This window comes from Mus musculus, chromosome 7, assembly GCF_000001635.26.
Source record: "Mus musculus strain C57BL/6J chromosome 7, GRCm38.p6 C57BL/6J".
Lineage (NCBI taxonomy): Eukaryota > Metazoa > Chordata > Mammalia > Rodentia > Muridae > Mus > Mus musculus.
The window spans coordinates 128,086,375-128,101,113 of record NC_000073.6 but is presented as its reverse complement, the minus strand read 5'-3'; the positions used below and the strand labels follow the sequence as shown (position 1 = coordinate 128,101,113).

Below are 14,739 nucleotides of genomic sequence, written 5' to 3'. Positions count from 1 at the left end.
GTTCTTTGATAAAATTAGAAGGATTAGAAGGTATGACCTTGTAGGAGAAATTGTGTCACCGAGGTGGGTTCTGAGGTTTCTACCCAACTCCCCTGAGACAGAGTTTCTCTGTGTAAACAGCTCTGGATATCCTAGAACTTGCCTTATAGACCAGACTGACCTCAAACACACAGAAATCTGTCTGCCTCTGCCCCCTGGGATTACATGTGCCACCACAGCCAAAACGGGTTTTGAGGTTTTCAAAAGCCCACACCTGGCCCAGTCTCTCTCTCTCTCTCTCTCTCTCTCTCTCTCTCTCTCTCTCTCTCTCTCTCTCTGCCTACAGATCAGGATGGAGCTCTTAGCTACTGCTCCAATGACACCATGATTCCCACCATGATGATAATGAACGAAACCTCTGAACCTGTAAGCGAGCCCCGATTAAATGTGTTCTCTTATAAAAGTTCCCTTGGTCATGGTGTCTCTTCTCAGCAACAGAAGGGTGACTAAGACATGACTTATGATACATTTTGAGAGAAAGCAAAGGAAAAAAAGAGAGGGAGAGGACAGGAGCAGAGAGAAAGAGAGTATGTTAAGGATGAAATCCAGTACTTTGGGTATGCTAAACAACTGGTCTACCACTGAGCTACATCCCTAAATCAACCAGTGGAATATGCTGCTAGCTAGAGGAGTTTATCATAAAGCCAGTGGGAAATAGAGTTGAATTTATCTCAATGGTATTCCAGAGAAATTACTAAAGCCGTAAAGGTTACACAGGCAACACAAATACAATGTCAAAAGAGTAGCCCTTTTAGTAGATTAGAATTCTTTGTAGAGGCAGAGAATAAAGTCTAATTTGGCCATAATCCATTGACTGGATTAAAATCAAAATTATAGCCAGGCAGTGGTAGCACACCTTTAATCACAGCACTCAGAAGACAGAGGCAGGCAGTCCCCTGTGAGTTTGAGGGCAGTCTGAAGTACCTCAAAATCTCAGGGTTTTGAGAAACCCTGTCTTGAAAAACCAAAAAAATAAAGCAAAATAATATTTATTGTTAATTAATAATTACTTAGTAATAATTATTATTTATTATTGTGGTGGTGGTGGTGGTGGTAGTGGTGGTTGTTATACGGCTATAGCTCAGTGACTCATCCCATGTTCTTGAAGCTCTGGGTAGTTTAGTCTTTAGTACTGAAAAACTTTGCTACACAGAAATTTTTGTGTCACCTACCAGTAAAAATGTCTTTTTCATATGTTCATTGTAAGCATGTAGCATCCAGCCCTGGAACTGAGCCATTTATAGTCCATTTATTCATTTGTTCAACAAAGACTTTTTTGTTGAGCACAAAACTGGGTAGCAGACACTGTGCCTTCAAGGACGGTCAGCATAACAATGTGGAAAGAAGAGCAAGAAACAGATAAACAGGGATGAACTGCAGCTTAACCCAAGAGAAGTCCCGGGGAGGAAAATAGAGATAGTAGAGAGGACATCATGCTGTGACTCACAACACTGGTCTCTGCCCCCAAACCCCACATGTGCGCATGTGTGGGCACGCGAGCACACACATACAACACAGACACAGAGAGGGAGAGAGATGAACACACGTGCACACACCGAGACACACACAGAGAGAGACACACACAGAGAGATGCAGAGAGAGACACACACACACCATTACAGGCTGTCTTGCTCACCACCCAGTAGAGGCACCGAGACTGTCCTGAAGTCAATAGCATTTTTGTTTTAAGGTCAGATTTATTGAGGGTAAATTTTGCATAAGATAAAATTCAACTGTTTTAGTATACAGTTTTAGAGTTTTGGCAAACACACCGTCATATGACCACTCTCAGGATATGACGCTCTCCTGATGTCCCACAGATGGCCTCTTCCCTGTGGGCAATCCCTAGAGACCACTGATGTGTTTTCTGTTCCTGTGTCACAGTTGTCCTGTTCTAGACTGCTGTGAGCATGGCTTCCATTATTCCCGTTTTTCACCTAGAATAATTCACTGGAAGTCTCTCATGGTGTTTGCATACATTGGTAACTCACTTCCACTGCTGATGAGTGCTCTGCTGTGTAGGCACGGCACAGTTTACCATTCCACCCTCCAGCTGAGGGCTTCTGGATTGCGTCCAGTTTGGCATGATTAGGAGCAGAGCAATGGCAAACATTTGCACATAGATTTCCATGTGAACATCTGTCTCTATTTCTCCTCAGTAATGCTTGGTTACACTGCTGGTGTATTGGCGGAATGTTAAATCTCATTAAAAGTAAATTTTCTTTGGATCCATTTCGTGTGATGTGAGATAAAACAGTTTGTTTTGGATTTTCAGCCCCTCTGTCACTTGTTGAAAAAGCCTTTCCATTACAGTTTCTTGCACCATTATTGTATATCAGCTGACCAGTTATGACAATAACAACATAAAAGGTGGTAGAAGAAGCTGTCAATGAATAGGGGTTTTTGGTTCTGTTTTACTTTTTTGTTTTTTCAAGACAGGATTTCTCTGTGTAGCCTTGGCTGTCCTGCAACTCACTCTGTAAACCAGGCTGGCTTTGAACTCAGAGACCCATCTACCTCTGCCTCCCAAGTGCTGGAATTACAGGTATGTGTCACCATGGCCTGACAAATAGCTTTTTGTATTTTGTATTTTGTTTTTTAGTGTGGGTGAAATTGTCATCCATTAAAAATAGCCTGCTATGAGCTAGAGAGATGGCTCAGTGGTTAAGAGTACTGGCTGCTTTTCCAGAGGTCCTAAGTTCAATTTCCAGCAACTACAACCACATGGTGACTCATAACCATCTATAATGAGATTTGGTGCCCTCTTCTGGTATGAAATAAATAACTATATCTAAAAAAAAAAAAAAAAAGACTGCTGTAACTATAAAATGCTTTATGTAAGCCCCAAATACACAGAGAAAACTCTATAGCAGAAACAAAAAATTAAGATATGTAACTATTTTTAAAAATCATCAGGGATAGTCCCACGGTCCCCAGAGGACTCTCTATGCCCCAGGTGTCCTAGCACGCCCAGGATCTTAGGATCACGGGTGAGTGGAACGCAACATCTGTTCCAAAACAATCGTGAGAGGCCTGTGCCAGCAGGAGCAAAGGAAACTCCCCTGACCAGAGGCTTGGGTTCCTTCTGGTCAGCGATGGTCTACCTTAGTTTCGAACACAGCGGACAGCCCCACAGTCCCCAGAGGAGGTACCACTTCCAGACGGTCTAACACGCCCAGGGTCTTAGGATTCCAGGATCCCAGGATCCCAGGAGCTTGGTCACACCAGGATCTCAGGGTCTCAGAGGAAGCTTGACTGCCAAGAACTCTGGCACAATCAGAATCTCAGGTTAACAGGATCCTGGAATCACAGGATCAGAGAAATCTGGACTCTGAGGAGTTGTGACTCAACCGGAATTACAGGAAGGACAGGCTCCAATCAGATATATTGAGGGCAGCTAGCACTTGAGATAATCAGATGGCAGGAGGCAAGCATAAGAACAGAAGCAACAGAAACCAAGGTTACTTGGCAACATCAGAATCAAACTTTCCCATCATAGCAAGTCCTGGATATATCATCACACCAGAAAAGCAAGATATGGATCTAAAGTCACTTGTCATAATGATGATGGAGGACTATAAGAAGGAAATAAATAACTCCCTTAAAGAAATACAGGAGAACACATCCAAACAGATGAAAGAATTGAACAAAAACATCCAGGATCTAAAACTGGAAGTAGAACAATAACGAATTCACAAGGGAGACCACTCTGGAACTAGAAAACCTAGGAAAGAAGTCAGGAGCCATTGATGCAAGCATAACCAACAGAATACAAGAGATAGAAGAGAGAATCTCAGGTGCAGAAGATACCATAGAAAAGAAGAGACCATAGAAGATACCATTAACACAACAATAAAAGAAAATGCAAAATGCAAAAAGATCCTAACCCAAAACACCCAGGAAATCCAGGACACAATGAGAAGACCAAACCTAAGGATAATAGGTATAGATGAGAAGGAAGATTTCCAACTTAAAGGGCCAGTAAATATCTTCAACAAAATTATAGAAGAAAACTTCCCCAACCTAAAGAAAGATGCCCATAAACATACAACAAGCCTACAGAATTCCAAATAGTTTGGACCAGAAAAGAAATTCCTCCCGTCACATAGTAATCAAAACACCAAATGCACTAAACAAAGAAAGAATATTAAAAGCAGTAAGGGGAAAAGGTCAAGTAACAGATAAAGGCAGACCTATCAGAATTACACCTGACTTCTCCCCAGAGACTATGAAAGCCAGAAGATTCTGGGCAGATGCATACAGTCCCTAAGAGAACACAAATGCCAGCCTAGGCTACTATACCTAGAAAACCTCTCAATTACTATAGATGGAGAAACCAAGGTATTCCATGACAAAATGAAAATTACACAATATCTTTCCACAAATTCAGCCCTTCAAAGGATAATAAAGAGAAAACTCCAACACAAAGAGGGAAACTAAGCTCGAGAAAAAGCAAGAAAGTAATCTTTCAACAAACCTAAAGAAGATAGCCACATGAACAGAATTCCAACTCTAACAACAAAAATAACAGGAAGCAACAACAATTTTTTCCTTAATATCTCTTAATATCAATGGATTCAATTTTCCAATAAAAAGACATAGACTAACAGACTGGTTATGTAAACAGGACACAACTTTTTGCTGCATATAGGAAACCCACCTCAGGGACAAAGACAGACACTACCTTAGAGTAAAAGGCTGAAAAACAATTTTCCAAGCAAATGGTCCCAAGAAACAAGATGGAGTAGCCATTCTAATATCGAATAAAATCAACTTTCAACCTAAAATTCTCAAAAAAGATAAGGAGGGACACTTCTTACTGATCAAATTTACCAAGATGAACTCACAATTCTGAACATTCATTAAAGGAACTGCTAAAACTCAAAGCACACATTACACCTCACACAATAATAGTGGAAGACTTCAACACCACATTCTCATTAATGGATAGATCATGGAAACAGAAACTAAACAGAGACACAGTGAAACTAACAGAAGTTATGAAACAAATGGATTTAACAGATATCTCTAGAACATTTCATCCTAAAACAAAAGGATATACCTTCTTCTCAGCACCTCATGGTACCTTCTCCAAAGTTGATCATATAATTGGACACCAAACAGGCCTCAACAGATACAGAAATATTGAAATAATCCCATGCACCCTATCAAATCACCATGGACTAAGGCTGATCTTCAATAACAACATAAATAATAGAAAGTCCGCATACATGTGGAAGCTGAACAACACTATACTCAATGATAACTTGGTCAAGGAAGAAATAAAGAAAGAAATTAAAGACTTTTTAGAGTTTAATGAAAATGAAGCCACAACATACCCAAACTTATGGGACACAATGAAAGCATTTCTAAGAGGGAAACTCATAGCTCTGAGTGCCTCCAAAAAGAAACTGGAGAGAGCATACACTAGCAGCTCAACAGCACACCTAAAATCTCTAGAACAAAAGAAAACAAATTCACCAAAGAGGAGTAGAAGGCAGGAAATAATCAAACTCAGGGCTGAAATCAATCAAGTGGAAACAAAAAGAACTGTACAAAGAATCAACCAAAGCAGAAGCTGGTTCTTTGAGAAAATCAACAAGATAGATAAACCCTTAGCCAGACTCACTAGAGGGCACAGAGACAGCATCCTAATTAACAAAATCAGAAATGAAAAGGGAGATATAACAACAGAATCTGAGGAAATCCAAAAAATCATCAGATCCTACTACAAAAGGCTATACTCAACAAAACTGGAAAACCTGAATGAAATGGACAATTTTCTAGACAGAAAACAGGTACCAAAGTTAGATCAGGATCAGATTAGCTATCTAAAAAGTCCCATATCCCCTAAAGAAATAGAAACAGTCATTAATAGTCTCCCAACAAAAAGAAAAAAGCCCAGGACCATATGCCTTTAGTGCAGAGTTCTATTAGACCTTCAAAGAAGACCTAATTCCAATACTCCTCAAACAACTCCACAAAATAGAAACAGAAGGCACACTACCCAATTCGTTCTATGAAGCTACAATTACTCTGATACCTAAACCACACAAAGACCCAACAAAGATAGAGAACTTCAGACCAATTTCCCTTATGAATATCAATGCAAAAATACTCAATAAAATTCTCACAAACCGAATCCAAGAACACATCAAAATGATCATCCATCATGATCAAGTAGGGATGCAAGGATGGTTCAATATACAGAAATCCATCAACGTAATCCAGTATATAAACAAACTCAAAGACAAAAACCACATGATCATCTCATTAGATGCTGAGAAAGCATTCGACAAAGTCCAACACCCCTTCATGATAAAAGTCTTAGAAAGATCAGGAATTCAAGGCCCATACATAAACATAATAAAAGCAATCTACAGCAAACCAGTAGCCAACATCAAACTAAATGGTGAGAGACTGGAAGCAATCCCACTAAAATCAGGGACTAGACAAGGCTGCCCACTCTCTCCCTACCTATTCAATATAGTACTTGAAGTCCTAGCCAGAGCAATTAGACAACAAAAGGAGATCAAAGAAATACAAATTGGAAAGGAAGAACTCTAATTATCACTATTTGCAGATGATATGATAGTATACTTAAGTGACCCCAAAAATTCCACCAGAGAACTCCTAAACCTGATAAACAACTTCAGTTAAGTAGCTGGTTATAAAATTAACTCAAACAAATCAGTGGCCTTTCTCTACACAAAGGATAAACAGGCTGAGAAAGAAATTAGGGAAACAACACCCTTCACAATAGCCACAGATAATATAAAATACCTTGGTGTGACTCTAACTAAGGAAGTGAAAATTTTGTATAATAAGAACTTCAAGTGTCTGAAGAAAGAAATTGAAGAAAATCCCAGAAGTTGGAAATATCTCCCATGCTCATGGATTGGCAGGATTAATATAGTCAAAATGGCTATCTTGCCAAAAGCAATCTACAGATTCAATGCAATCTCTATCAAAATTCCAACTCAATTCTTCACAGAGTTAGAAAGAGCAATTTGCAAATTCATCTGGAATAACAAAAAACCTAGAATAGCAAAAACTATTCTCAACAATAAAAGAACCTCTGGTGGAATCACCATCCCTGACCTCAAGCTGTACTACAGAGCAATTGTGATTAAAAACTGTATGGTACTGGTACAATGACAGACAGGTAGATCAATGGAACAGAACTGAAGACCCAGAAATGAACCCACACGCCTATGGTTACCTGATCTTTGACAAAGGAGCTAAAACCATCCAGTGGAAAAAAGACAGCATCTTTAACAAATGGTGCTGGCTCAACTGGTGGTTAGCATGTAGAAGAATGTGAATTGATCCATTCTTATCTCCTTGTACAAAGCTCAAATCCAAGTGGATCAAGGACCTCCACATAAACCAAAGACACTGAAACTCATAGAGGAGAAAGTGTGGAAGAGTCTGAAACATGTGGCCACAGAGGAACAATTCCTGAATGGAACACCAATGGCATGTGCTATAAGATTAAGAATCAACAAATGGGACCTCATAAAATTGCAAAGCTTCAGTACTGGTGAGATAGCTCAGCGGTTAAGAGCACTGACTGCTCTTCCAAAGGTCTCAAGTTCAAATCCCAGCAACCACATGGCGGCTCACAACCATCCATAACAAGATCTGACACCCTCTTCTGGTGTGTCTGAAGACAACTACAGTGTACTTACATATAATAAATAAATAAATCTTTTTTAAAAAATTGCAAAGCTTCTGTAAGGCAAAGGACACTTTCAATAAGACCAAAAGGCAACCAACAGATGGGAAAGGATCTTTACCTATCCTAAATCCAATAGGGGGCTAATATCAATATATACAAAAAACTCAAGAAGTTTGACTCCAGAAAGCCAAACAACCCTATTTAAAAATGGGGTACAGAGCTAAACAAAGAATCCTCAACTGAGGAATACCAAATGGCTGAGAAGCACCTAAAAAAATGTTCAACATTCTTAATCATCAGAAAAATGCAAATCAAAACAACCCTGAGATTCCACCGCATACCAGTCAGAATGACTAAGTTCAAAAACTCAGGTGACAGCAGATGCTGTCGAGGATGTGGAGAAAGAGGGACACTCCTCCATTGTTGGTGGGACTGCAAGCTGGTACAACCACTCTGGAAATCAGTTTGGTGGCTCCTCAGAAAATTGGACATAGTTCTACTGGAAGATCCAGCAATACCACTCCTGGGCATGTACCCAGAAGATGTTCCAACCAGTAAGAAGGACACATGCTCCACTGTGTTCATAGCAGCCTTATTTATAATAGCCAGAAGCTGGAAAGAACCTAGATGCCCCTCAACAGAGGAATGGATACAGAAAATGTGGTACATCTACACAATGGAGTACTACTCAGCTATTAAAAAGAATGAATTTATGAAATTCCTAGCCAAATGGATGGACCTGGAGGGCATCATCCTGAGTGAGGTAACACATTCACAAAGAAACTCACACAATATGTATTCACTGATAAGTGGATATTAGCCCCAAACCTAGGATACCCAAGATATAAGATATAATTTGCTAAACACATGAAACTCAAGGAGAATGAAGACTGAAGTGTGGACACTATGCCCCTCCTTAGATTTGGGAACAAAACACCCATGGAAGGAGTTACAGAGACGGAGTTTGGAGCTGAGATGAAAGGATGGACCATGTAGAGACTGCCATAGCCAGGGATCCACCCCATAATCAGCATCCAAACGCTGACACCATTGCATACACTAGCAAGATTTTATTGAAAGGACGCAGATGTAGCTGTCTCTTGTGAGACTATGCCGGGGCCCAGCAAACACAGAAGTGGATGCTCACAGTCAGCTAATGGATGGATCATAGGGCTCCCAATGGAGGAGCTAGAGAAAGTAGCCAAGGAGCTAAAGGGATCTGCAACCCTATAGGTGGAACAACATTATGAGCTAACCAGTACCCCGGAGCTCTTGACTCTAGCTGCATATATACCAAAAGATGGCCTAGTCGGCCATCACTGGAAAGAGAGGCCCATTGGACTTGCAAACTTTATATGCCCCAGTACAGGGGAATACCAGGGCCAAAAAGGGGGAGTGGGTGGGCAGGGGAGTGGGGGTGGGTGGATATGGGGGACTTTTGGTATAGCATTGGAAATGTAAATGAGTTAAATACCTAATAAAAAAATGGAAAAAAAAATGTTCAACATTCTTAATCATCAGAAAAATGCAAATCAAAACAACCCTGAGATTCCACCGCATACCAGTCAGAATGACTAAGTTCAAAAACTCAGGTGACAGCAGATGCTGTCGAGGATGTGGAGAAAGAGGGACACTCCTCCATTGTTGGTGGGACTGCAAGCTGGTACAACCACTCTGGAAATCAGTTTGGTGGCTCCTCAGAAAATTGGACATAGTTCTACTGGAAGATCCAGCAATACCACTCCTGGGCATGTACCCAGAAGATGTTCCAACCAGTAAGAAGGACACATGCTCCACTGTGTTCATAGCAGCCTTATTTATAATAGCCAGAAGCTAGAAAGAACCCAGATGCCCCTCAACAGAGGAATGGATACAGAAAATGTGGTACATTACACAATGGAGTACTACTCAGCTATTAAAAAGAATGAATTCATGAAATTCCTAGGCAAATGGATGCATCTGGAGGATATCATCCTAAGTGAGGTAACCCAATCACAAAAGAACACACATGATATGCACTCATTGATACATGGATATTAGCCCAGAAGCTCAGAATCCTTCTTAGAAGGGGGAACAAAATACCTATGAAAGGAGTTACAGAGACAAAGTTCAGAGCAGAGACTGAAGGAACAACTATCCAGAGACTGCCCCACTTGGGGATCCATCCCATGAACAACTATCAAACCCAGACACTATGGCAGATGCCAACAAAAGCTTGCTGACAGGAACCTGATGTAGCTGTCTCCTGAGGGGCTCTGCCAGTGCCTGGCAAATACAGAAGAGGATGCTCACAATCATCCATTGGACAGAGCACAAGGTCCCGAATGAAGGAGCTAGAGAAAGTAACCAAGGAGCTGAAGGGGTCTGAAGCCCCATAGGAGGAACATCAATATGAATTAACCAGTACGCCCAGAGCTCCTTGGAACTAAACCACCGATCAAAAAACAAAAACAAACAACAACAAAAAAAACCATATGTGTATATGTAGCAGAGGACGGCCTAGTCAGTCATCAATAGGAGGAGAGGTCCTTGGTCATGTGAAGGTTCTATGCTCCAGTATAGAGGAATGCCAAGACCAGGAATGGGAGTGGGAGAGTTGGGGAGCAGGGGGAGGGGGAAAGGGATAGGGGACTTTTGGAGGGGAAACTAGGAAAGGGGATAACACTTGAAATGTAAATAAAGAAAATATCTAATAAAAAATTTAGTACAAAAAAAAAATCATCAAAGCCAAACAAGACAGCAAGAGATAGAATGGAGCAGAGGAGATACAAAGCAGAAAACAGTGAACAGAACACAGCGGTGTGATCGAGGGACTGTGCTAACAGTGAACAGAACACAGCGGTGTGATCGAGGGACCGTGCTAACAGTGAACAGAACACGGCGGTGCCCTCCAGTGACTGTGCTAACACTACAAGTACTCTCTAACCAGATGTGAAGTGCTGAGCAGGATTGGGGTTTTTATTTTATTTTTTTTAGATTTCTTTATTTTATTTTATGTATGGGTATTTTGACTGCATATGTCTGTGTACTAACTACTATGTGGGTGCCAGGTGCCTATGGAGGTAAGAAGAGGACATTAGTTCCCCTGTAACTGGAGGTACGGATGGTGTGAACCACTGAGTGTGTGTGCTAGGAATCAAACCCAATCCTCATCAAGAACAGCGCATAGTCTTAACCGCTGAGCCAACTCTCCGGGTCTTGTTAAATGCGCTTTTAAAAATTCTATTACTGACGACCTGAATTAGACCTATAGGTGTGGATTATGAACATAGCTCCAAAGCAAAGGAGGAAGGAAAGAAGCTACTCCAAGCCAAGGATGACCACAAAGGAGAAGGGTGTTGCAGACACCTGTCAGACAATACAGGCTCATGTCCTCCCGCCTCAGTGTCATATCATAACAGAGAAGACAGTTCATCAAGAAAATCCTATGCAGCCGAACCTGGGTGGGCCAATGGTTTGGACTGAGAGTTAATCGGTAACTTTATAAAAGGCTTCCAACAAAGAGAAAGCCGTGGCTCACTGCTCTATTCCACAAAGGGTTAAAGAACATTGATTATTGGAGTGGGGGGGGGTTAAAGCCTCCTTTAGCACAGGTTAGCCTTGACTGAAACTGCAAAAAAATTCTAAATAAAGTGTTAGCGAAGTGAATCTGACAGCATGTTGTTAAAAGCTCTCCTGGGTCTGGTGGCATAGATGAGAGGTAGCGCTGTATTTGCCTAGCATTCAGGAAGCTGCCCAATATTGCAAAGGAGGGAAGAGAAGGAGAATAAGAAAAGGGGAGGTAATGAGGAAGATACAGGAAGGGAAGGAAGAAGAGAAGGTAGAGGGGAAACTGTATCACCCATAAAGCTGATATATCCCATCTCTAGGCTAAATAGCAAACATCATATGATCATTTCAAAGGGTACGCAAGAAGGCCGTTTTATAAGATTCAACAAGCCTCTATGATTAAAAAAAAAACTAAAAATAAATTGAAACTGTCTCCTGTGCGATCTGAACAACACTGTTGCTCAACACAGTATGGGAAGCCCCAAGTCGAGAAATTCAGCATGAGTCAGAAATGAGGGCGTGCAGACCGGGCAGGAGGAAGTAAGACTCACAGACATCTTCTACACTCGACAAGGAACACTGTTAGAGCACATAATTTGGCAAAGTTAAAGGATACAAAATCAACATACAGAGCAGAACATGCCTAGGAACCAGTACTGAACCATCTGGAAAAAAAAAAAAACTATAAAGGAATTAATACCATTTACAGTACCTATCAAAAAGTGATAGATTTGGGGCTGGAGTAGAACCTGTGCTGTTCTTCCAGAGGACCTGAGTTCAGTTCCCAGACCCACAGTGGACAGTTCACAACCTATAACTCTAGTTCCATGGTAACTGGTGCCCTCCGCTGCTTCATGGGCTCCTGAACACATTTACACAAACATACACAATTAACAAAAATAAGAATAAATATCTGTTTAGCAATAGGTCTAGAGATCCAGCTCAGAAGATACAGTGCTCACTTAGCCCAGTGGTGCACACCTCTAATCCCAGAACATGGAAGGTGGAGGCCAGAGGGTGAGAAGGTCAAGGGCATCCTTAGCTGCATAGAAAGTTCAACGTCAACTCACTTGAAACTGGCTCACTTGAAAGATTATCTCAAAAAAAATTTGTTTAAACCTAGGAATTATTTTAACCACAGAATGAAGGGTATTTGAAATGAAAAAATATAAAATATTGAGAATAGATTTAAAAACACAAAAAACAGGGGGATCCCATGTTTATGTATTAGAAGAATTAGTCTACTTTGAATTATAATGGCAGTTTTCATTAAAAAATATTCTCTTAAATCCTAAAATTTATAGGCAATCAAAAGAAACCCGAAATATTTAAACAATATTGAACAAAAAAGAGAAAGATGAAGGCACTCCAGTAAGAAGTACGGGTTGGCCATACCTGGGATAGGAACAGAAGCCTGTGATCATAGTGTGTGGAGAGACTGAGACAAACCAGGCCTTATAGCAAGATTCTGACTACACACACACACACACACACACACACACACAGCTGCTGTGATCCAAGCAGCATGGTATCACAATATAGATAAGCAATAAGCCAGGGGATGAATGCAGATCCCAGAAACCCACATTCTCACAGGTAACAGATTTTCAACAAAGGCACCAAGGAGAAACATAAAAATGACATCTCTCTGATAAGTGTTATCGCTTGGGAAACTATGTGCAAAAGAACAGTCCATTCTAAATGCACTGAACACCTGAATGTAATACCTAAACTATGAAATTGCTGGAAGAAAACATAAGGGAACACTTTAGGACTTGATATGAGCAGGGCTGTTTTCATGTATTCCACCCCACACTGCAGACAGCAAAGCAAAGCTAGATGGTGTGGTGGCTAACCTGGGCTATCAACTAGATGGTGTGGTGGCTAACCTGGGCTGTCAACTTGACTGGATCTAAAATGTAAGCCTCAGGGCGCTCCTGTAGCAAACATAAGTTTAAATTCAATAAATAGCTCAGCAATAAATAGCTCAGAAGAGATAGCAAGCGTAGCTAGTCGCCTTGCTTACGGTTCTAAGGTGACACCAGCTGGAGGCTTTGTAAATGACCCTTTTCAAGTTGAGGACATGCCCTTTAGCTCCCAACTCACTGGAGATTTAACTGGGAAAGGTCGGGCCCATCAGCTTTTATTTCTGTACCTGCTAGAGCATCTCCACGGCTCTCGTGTCCTGTTGTTACGATGAATTCCATTGGGTTTTCTCAACAGCCTTTTTTTAATGAGAAGGTTTACATAACATAAATTCTCTGTCTTAAAGTACAAAACTCAGCAGTGTCTACTATGTTCATGTTTTGTAACCATAACACTAGCTCCAGACAGTAACCATGTTGTGGTTAGTCCTTCTCAGCATCTACCCCACTTCATACACTTGTGACTATTAATTTACTTTTTTTTTCTCTATCTACTTGTAGAGGGGAGAGATGGAGGCTGTGATTGGTTTTGTTGTTGTTTTATTTTGTTTTTGAAACTGGATCTCAAACAGTAGCACCCAGGTTGGTCTAGAACTCACTATGTAGCCCAACCTGACCTCAAACTTCTCCTACCTCACCCTCTTGCATACTGAGATTTTTCTGCACACGGTACCATACCTGGTCTTGTACATTTGGGGTTGAGAAGTGTTCTCCTTTTTTTAGATTGCATTGGTTATTCTGGGTCTCTTACATCTCCCCATGAACTTTGACATCAGTTTGTCCATATGAGGCATCTTAGAGGAACAGCCATTTATCAGCAGATATGGAATTACTTCAGTATTTTTATGTGTATGTGTATATGTATGTGTATGTGTATTGGGGTGTCTCTGTGTGTATGTGTGTGTGAGAGAGAGAGAGAGAAAGAGAGAGAGAGAGAGAGAGAGAGAGAGAGAGAGAGAGAGAGAGAGAGAGAGAGAGAGAACCAGAGGTCAACCTCAGGAGTTAATTCTTCAATACTATCTACCCTGTTTATTAAGACAGAGTCTCTCATTGGTCTGAAGCTCACCAATTAAGGTATGCTGGCCAGCCAGGAAATCCCAGAAGACCCCCTTGTCTCCACCTCCCCAATTGTTTTATTGATTGGTTGGTTAGCTGGTTGGTTTTGGGATGGGGGGGTGGTTTTTGTTCTTTTGTTTTGTTTTTTGTTCTAGACAGGGTTTCTCTGTATAGCCCTGGTTGTCTTGGAACTCACTCTGTAGACCAGGCTGGCCTCGAACTTAGAAATCTTCCTGCCTCTGCCTCCCAAGTGCTAGAATTAAAGGTGTGTACCACCACTTCCCAGCTTCTTCCCAGTTGTTTTTTTTTTTCCATTTTTTATTAGGTATTTAGCTCATTTACATTTCCAATGCTATCAAATTCATGTCTGAACTATCTCTTCAGTCCATCAACAGATATAGAACTATTTCCGTATTTTAATATCTAGTGTGACTATATTGGTTATGTTCTGGAGAAACGCCAGCTCTAGAAACAGGTAATCATAGAACG

At 40.9% G+C, this 14,739-nt stretch overlaps 1 protein-coding gene across 2 annotated transcripts in view; it reads right to left on the bottom strand.

Moving 5' to 3' along the window:
* Positions 1-14,739, bottom strand: part of Itgam (integrin alpha M) — a 55,852-nt gene that overhangs the window by 17,378 nt on the left and 23,735 nt on the right. The window lies entirely within an intron of this gene.